Genomic DNA, 8,377 nt, shown 5'->3' with positions numbered 1-8,377 from the left:
CTGGGATGTTAAAAAATTGAGTCTTGGCCGGGCGGTGGTGGCACACGCTTTTAATCCCAGCACTTGGGAGGCAGGGGCAGGAGGATTTCTGAGTTCGAGGCCAGCCTGGTCTAAAGAGTGAGTTCCAGGACAGCCAGGGCTACACAGAGAAACCCTGTCTCAAAACCAAAAAAACAAACAAACAAAAAAAAACAAACCCAGCTTTATTATTATTAGTGTTACCAACTTTAAACCTTTGGGGAAGGATTTCAGCCAACACGCCTATACTACTAAAATCTCTTTTTTTTTTTTCTCGGTTTTTCCGAGTCACTGTAGACCAGGTTGGTCTTGAACTCAAAAATCAACCTGCCTCTGCCTCCGAAATGCTGGGACTAAATGCATACACTACCACTGCCCAGTAAGTAAGTTTTAAAAGAACTATTAGTCTACTTTTTTGACCACGTAAGTAGCCTTGCAAACACAAGGCCTCAAAAAATTGGTTTAAGACTCAGAGTTGTTCCTCTCCACGGAAATCTTTAGTAAAAGGCGAAAGATTTATACGATCTGAAGAGAAACCAGAGTATACCTCCAGAGCGTTGTGTACAGTTCTCGGCCGACTGTATCTCCTAGATCACCAATGGTAACTATTTACTTCTAAAGACAGTGATTACTTTATTTATGTCAGATAAATCTTTCAACCTTATATCAACTAAGGAATAGGATGACTAAAACAGAACAAAAAAGCACGTACTCTTTTAAATTATGTAACCACTTGTGTGCACTGCATTGTGGGTATGCAAATATCGCCGAGAAGTCGTGTGGCCGCCTCGGTTTCCGGAAGTGCCTTGAATTTGTCCTAGATGTCGCTAAGTTCTGGGCCGCCACCAGGGGTCAGAGCGAAAGCCAGATTTACAAGCGTACAGACTTCCAATTTCAAAGTGTGATTTTGGTGTGCTTGTAATTCCAGTTCTGGTAGTAGGGACAGAGTCAGAGGCAGGGAAATAATTGTATTTGAGGCCTATCTGGTCTGCATAGCGAGTGCCAGGCCAGCCAGGCCTTTACAGTATAAACATAAGAAAACAGTATAAACATAAGAAAAAAATTAAAATCAAATTACGACTTATATGGGCAGAGCCCACTATAGAGTACGTGACTACTATGCACGAGGAAATGGGTTTCATTCTCAGCTCCATAACATAAAGATAAAACAAAAATTGAAAAAAACCAAACAAACCTTGTTTTTAATACAGCACAGTCACAGAGTGCCTATCTACCATGCAGCAAGGTAGATTTAATTCCACTGAAAATTTTTTCTGCTTGCCAGGGGTGGTACATGCCTCACCTCTCTCAGCATTGGTAGGGCCAAGACAGAAGGACTGTGAGTTTTAATGAGATAAGACTAATCTAAAATAAAATCAAATGCAGGGGTGGTGGTGGTGGTGACTCATGCCTTTAATGCCAGCACTCAGGAGGTAGTGGCAGGTGGATCTCTGAATTTGAGGCCAGCCTGGTCCTCACAGCAAGTTCTAGGTCAGCCAGGCTCCACAAAGAAACCCTGTTTGAAGCCCCTTTCCCCAGAACCCCTCCCAAACAAACAACAACAAAACAAAAACAAAACATCAACTTTTTTTTCAACATATTTTTATCGATTATTTGGGAATTTCACACCAGGCACCCTAATTAAGCCCACTACCCAGTCCTCCCATTGTATCTTTAAGCTTTTCAAACCCTATTTTTTTTTTTTTTTGTTTTTTGAGACAGGGTTTCTCTGTGTAGCCCTGGCTGTCCTGGAACTCACTCTGTAGACCAGGCTGGCCTCGAACTCAGAAATCCACCTGCCTCTGCCTCCCAAGTGCTGGGATTAAAGGTGTGTGCCACCACTGCCCAGCTCAAACCCTATTTTTAATGATGATTTTTAAATGCTTTAACCTCCCTTGTAGCCCATCACCCACCAAAGTAGTGGAAAAGAAAGGATGGGGGGCAGGGGACAGGCAGTGGACCTGTTTAGAATGGTTCTTTGGAGCAACTCCCATCTGTGTTGTCAGGAAACGAGCAGTTCAGCTCATAGGTCAGCAGTGGCAGCTCGATCCACTTGTAAACACTCCACTCGTAATACACCAGCTGTCCAGTTCGATAGAGTTGGGTTAGCAACATCCGTGACATAACCTAGCAGAGACAGCGAGGCCTCAGCCTCGGCTGAGTCAGCAGTAGGGACCAATAGGAACACCAGAAGTTCTTGGCTATGCCCCTCTCAGGAAGCAAAGATTTTGAAGACTTGAGACCCACAAGTAAGCAGGCTGGGCTCAGCCTCCAGCACGGTCAGTCGAGTCCCATTTATTCTCTCAAAATATTGTGTCCTCCCCGTGTCCTGCCTCAGCACGTGTGTCTGTCTCAGCTGACATCACTCTGCCAATCAGCCTGAGTCTGCAGAAGCAGCAACAAACTGCAACACAACACCAGAAAGTTTTTGGTGCATTTCTCCCAATGGAGTCCCGACAAATGCAGCTCAACTACACAATGTAAGGCAGATCAATACTTGCATACTGTTAGCAAAGAATCCTTCATCACGTGTCCTTTCATGTGCTTGTTTTAGCAGAACATCCTTTCGTCTGTGTCTGCTTCAGTGAAATGTTTCTTCATGAGTCTGCCTTTAGCCTTTAACACCTGTGTCCACTTTAACGAAATGTTCCTTCACGTGTTTGCCCAGCAAAACACCATCCAACACAGCTGATTTGCCAAAGAACCCTTAAGTTTCCATTTCATCCCATGTCTGCTGGATCTTCTCTGAGTCTCTCCCAAAAGGAAAAAAGGAAACTTGAAAAAAAAAAAAACAAACAAACCATAACAAAACAAAACACCAAAACCCAAAACCAAGTCCACTTGGTGTTGTCCATGTGCTCGCTGGAGCATGGTGAGACTCCCAGTGGCCAGCCTCTGAAGAAAGCTGAGTTTCACGTGCATCCCTGCCAGAAGTCAAGTATGGAGAGCTACATGTCAATATCCCTATCACAATTTTTAAGAGTTTTCTTTGGCCGGGCAGTGGTGGCACACGCCTTTAATCCCAGCACTTGGGAGGCAGAGGCAGGCGGATTTCTGAGTTCGAGGCCAGCCTGGTCTACAGAGTAAGTTCCAGGACAGCCAGGGCTACACAGAGAAACCCTGTCTCAAAAAACAAAAGCAAAAAAAAAAAAAAGATGTCTCGAAAAACAAAACAAAAAAAAGAGTTTTCTTTGATGGCTTCCTTTTTTATGCTGTTCCTTTGGGGGAGTGTGTAGAGGTAGGTATCGTCACAGAAGCCGTCTATCTTCCTCTTTCTCAGCTGTGAGTCTGCAGTCATTGATACCCCTGTAAGAGTAGCTTCCCTGCCCTTTACAGGCAGTATGAGCATGGATCCTGAGCTTCTACATGGTTTCTGACGATGACACAGGCCATGAACAACCACAGGGCCTCCAGCATCAGTACCAGCATGTGCCAAGGACCTCTGTTTGGTCTCTTGTGGCAGTATAGCCTCCAGACATCAGCATGACCCTCTCCTGAAGCATGGGCCATGGACCAGCATGGCCTCTGGGAGAAGAACAGACCATGGATGTCTTTAAGAAAGTGCAAGCCAGTAAATGGACCATTCATCATCTCAAACATCCTGTTGCTCTTCAGAGCCAGGGTGATCATGTGGCCAGGCAGTTTGTTGCAGGGCTGAGTTCACGAAGGCTTAAGGCTGCTGCATTCCATCCCGCAGATCCTCCTGGATAGAGTGACCTGTTCCTCCATCAACCAGTCTTCTCTCACACTGGTCACAGCTGTTGCATCTCCAGTTCTACTGGGTACACCACCACTCTGCCCTCCATCTGGTCCTCCTGTCCATCACGTATGTGTTAGTTGTAGCCTTGGAAGCTGCAGTGTGTCGTGCGGTATACCTCTTGGCTCAAACAGCTTTGCATGCAAATGCTCATTGTAATGAATCTGGTTCGAGGCCTCTGGCTTCTGTCACACTGTCAATACTGGACCCTCACTGAGACTCCTACTCGATAGTCTGCTGGTGCCCAGAGTCATGGTGATCCTGCAGCTCTGGTTCTGCAAGACCAGTGCCCTCACGTGCTCCAACAGCTCACAGATGGAGTAGATGCTGGGGTGGACCAACTCAAAGCCCTGGATCTGGGCCTGGGTCATAGCTAAGTTGAACAGCCCAGGCCTCCACCTGGAAGGGTGGGGCCAACCTTGACACTGCTGGTGGTGCCCTCAAATCTTGTTTTTAAGGATTATTTGATAACACAGAAAAGTTCTACAGATTTGTGAAAATAAAAAAGCAACCTAGGACTTCTGTGCTTCTTTATTTCCAGTGCTTAGGGTTGATTGGGTGTGACACCCTCCATCACTGAACTGTTACTCACCCTTATCATGGTTGGAGAATAGTGGAGGCTGTTTGTTTATAAGACTGATCCAGAAATCACTAAGTCCCGGAGGGTATGGAGCAGGCCTTGGTCTCTGGTGCTAAGTACAGGTTTGAACTTTTGTGACTGAGGATAACCTTGAACTCCCGACAGACTGCCTCCTCTTCTTCAGTGCTGGGACTAGTCAAGTGTCACTGTGCTCATCATCACTGTTTTGTTTTTTTAAAGTTCTGTAGTAAATATTTACAGAAGAATAGGAAATTAACATTTAAAGAGATTTTATATAATAAACTATGCATATGTAAATGTGGTATCATTATTGAACTGATCCTACACACAAGAATGCATTTAGACTAATAATAGTGGCACACACCTGTAATCCTAGGATGCTAAGGCGAGAAGACTGCTCTGAGATATGAAGTAAGATTGAAAGATAACCTGAGCTAGATAGTGAAATCTTGTCTCAAAAATAAAAAATAGCCAGTAGTGCTGACCCATGCCTTTAATCCCAGCACTCAGGAGGCCAGGCAGGGGAATTTCTATGAATTAGAGGCCAGTCTGGTATACAGATCCAATTCCAGGACAGCTAGGCCTACACAGAGAAACTCTGTCTTGAAAAACCAAACCACTCGAAAAACAAAAACAAAAATAAAAAACAAAAACAAAAAGAAAAAAAGAAAAACCAACCCAACCGAACCGAACCCAACCCAACCAAAAAACCCCAAAGCTGAGTTGAAGAGAAGGTTCAGCCATTAAGGGCACAATCTGTTCCTGCCAAGGGCTCCAGCTGGGTGCCAGCACTTATGTCAGGTAGCCCCCAACTGCCTGTAACCCTTTTATCTTTGTTCACTATTGTTAATATCTTGCCATATTTGTTCCCCCCTGCATTCACCTAAATGTACACTTCTTAACTCACTTGACGGTAAGTTAACCATCGCCCTTTCACTTTAACTGTATTTTCTAATAATAGACCATTCTCACGTTATGACAGAGCGACTTCACATCATCAACTTCAGCATAACTGATCCTTTCCTAGGCTGCTTCACCAGCCTAGGGATCATGCTGGGTTGCCACTGGTTGAAGTCCCTTTGTCTTCCATCCTCTCCCATTGTTAGGAGACTTCTGGTCCCCTCTGAAGTCCACAATCTCTAGGGGATAAGTCTTTAGTCCCTAGGGCACACAGCCCATGTTGCAAACAAGAACTTTCAGTTCTACTCAAATGCCAGCTGTTGACCCGACCTGCGGGTCCTAGTTATTCGTGGGGGTGAGGAGGACCGCAACCTGAAAAAGAACGGGCGAGAGAGAAGAACGGACTCAAGGAAGCAATTGCTTGTCAAGAGTCGTGTATTTGAACGTGAAGCCCCTTTTTATAGTATGTTTTACAAGGGGAGGGGGTAAGAGGGACCAGGTGGTGGAAAAGTACAGAATCTGCATGGCCTGTGCCCTGAAACATGTCATGGTCTACACAGTACACTGCCTTGAATTATGGTCTACCTGCTATTCTTCAGAAGATATGGTACACTGCTTTGAGTTATGGTCTCCCTGCTTTCCTCAGAAAATACGGTACACTGCCTTGAATCTATCTGCAGCTGCCAAGCAGGATCTTGCGGTTGCCAAGCTGCAGGGGACCTTGTGCAGGTGGGGAAAGGTAGGGGGTGAGGGTAAGGGCGAGGGTCCTGGCTTCTGGCAAGCTGTGATGATTAATCTTTATTGCAAACTTGGGAGGATTTAACATCACCCAGGAGACAGTTACCACTTGGCCCTGCCTTATACTACACGTCCCACCCATGGTTACGGACCGGCCTGCAGTTTTCAGCAGGCTGAGTTATGTTCTGATATATCATCTTTATGTCATCTTGGGCATTTTCTTCCTTTTCTGGAGTGTTCTCACTCTGCAGACCACTGGCTTCAAGCTCACAGAGATTCACTTGGCTCTGCCTCTTGAGTGCTGGCATTAAAGGCATGTGCACTCACCACCCGGCTTCAATACATTATACATATAAAAAATCCCAAAGGTAAAGTATGGTAACTTTGCCTAAATTCTATTGGTTCTTTTAATGCTGTTTTGTTTTTGTTGTGTGTATTTTGTGTATGTGTATGCATGATTGTGTGTGTGCACAGGTGGTGTGCACATGATGTGTGTGTGTGTGTGTGTGTGTATGTGTGCTTGCACATGATGTTTGGGTAGAGGTCCTCCTGGGTGTCTTCTGCTACTGTTCTTCATATTGTATTTTGACATGGGGTCACTAACTGAACCTGGCATACACTGATTGGCTAGACTGTCTGTCCAGCATGCTTTGGGAACTTGCCTGTCTCTACCTCTTTCTTCCTCCAGTGTTAAAGTTACAGATGTTCAACTATGCTGGGGTGGGGATCTCAGCTTAGGTCCTTATGCTGAGTAGCAGACATTAGACCCACCAAGCCACCCTCCATTTGTTAATTCTTAAAACCCAAGGCATTTGTGCGCTGAGACCCTAACATATAGCTGGATGTGGTGGTGCATGCCTTTATTCCCAGCACTTGGAAGACAGAGGCAGGTGGATCTCTGTGAGCCTGGTTGACAGAGCGAGTTTCAGAACAGCCAGGGCCACACAGAACAGAGCGAGTTTCAGAACAGCCAGGGCTACACAGAGAAATCCTCTCTCTGTCTCTCTCTCTCTCTCTCTCTCTCTCTCTCTCTCCCTCCTCCCTCCCCCCCCCCCTCTCTTTTTGGTTTTTTGAGACAGGGTTTCTCTGTGTAGCCCTGGCTGTCCTGGAATTCACTCTGTAGACCAGGCTGGGCTCGAACTCAGAAATCCACCTGCCTCGGCCTCCCAAGTGCTGGGATTAAAGGTGTGTGCCACCACCGCCCAGCTGAAATCCTGTCTCAAAACAGTACAAAAACAAAACTAAAACCAAAATAACCTCAAAGTCTAAAATTTCAATTTTAAACATGAAATTTCAGTTATCTGAAACATATTCTGTCATTCCTTTTATTGCTTCTAGTATGTCAAACACGAAGTTACCTAGATGCCCTTTGAAGTTGCTACTATTGTTCTGTCTCTTATTTTTGGCGCTTTGCTTTTTTCTGCTAACACTCTAGAGCATTAGTGATGGAACACTTCCCTTAGTCCACTCAGGCTTTTACAATTTTTTTTAAAGATTTATTTATTTAATTATATATGAATACACTGTAGCTGTCTTCAGACACACCAGAAGAGGGCATCAGATCTCATTACAGATGGTTGTGAGCCACCATGTGGTTGCTGGGATTTGAACTCAGGACCTCTGGAAGTGCAGTCAGCGCTCTTAACCACTGAGCCATCTCTCCAGCCCTACAATTTTTATTTAATTTATTTTTTAACCTTTTTTTATTGATTTTCTGGGAATTTCACATCATGTACCCTAATCCTGAGCACCTCCTCATCTCTTTGTATCCACCCTCACCCTTGCAAACACCGCACCCCAAACACTGCACCCCCAAACACTGCACCCCAAACACCGCACCCAAACACTGCACCCCCAAACACCGCACCCCAAACACCGCACCCCCAAACACCGCACCCCCAAACACTGCACCCCAAACACCACACCCCAAACACCGCACCCCCAAACAAACACCACACCCCAAAGAGAATAAAATAAGACAGGATTAAAAAAAAAAGATCTTGTCCTAGAAGCTGTAATACGTCAGTGTTTCATGCAGTATACCCTTTTCTCTACACATCTTTAGCAAATGTTCACTGCAGTGAGTTATTGGTCTGTCTGGACGTCCTGGTTTCTGCTACACTATCTATACTGGATAATCACAGATAGCCCTTTTGGATATCCTGTTATTGTCCTGTGTCATGGAGATCCTGCAGGACCAGCCCTTTCACCTGTTCCAGCCGTTCAGAGACAGGGTAGATGTTGGGGTGGGCATAGGCATATATTTTTTACAGCCTACTTTCAAAGGGTTCAACCTCCCCTCTAGCCCATCACTCACCAGAGGTAGTGGAAAGAAAGGCCATTAGGATATGGGGGAAGTGGAC

The 8,377-nt window shown here is 45.3% G+C and overlaps 1 non-coding gene across 1 annotated transcript; it reads right to left on the bottom strand.

Annotated features, from left to right (window-relative positions):
* Positions 1 to 447: 447 nt before the first annotated feature.
* On the bottom strand, positions 448 to 563 carry LOC114639114. The gene has a single exon (XR_003713957.1). It is a non-coding gene; the product is annotated as a U5 spliceosomal RNA (small nuclear RNA).
* Between the last annotated feature and the right edge of the window lie 7,814 nt (positions 564 to 8,377).

This window comes from Grammomys surdaster, unplaced genomic scaffold, assembly GCF_004785775.1.
Source record: "Grammomys surdaster isolate TR1022 unplaced genomic scaffold, NIH_TR_1.0 125672, whole genome shotgun sequence".
Taxonomy (NCBI): Eukaryota; Metazoa; Chordata; class Mammalia; order Rodentia; family Muridae; genus Grammomys; species Grammomys surdaster.
This window is presented reverse-complemented; position numbering and strand designations above follow the sequence as displayed.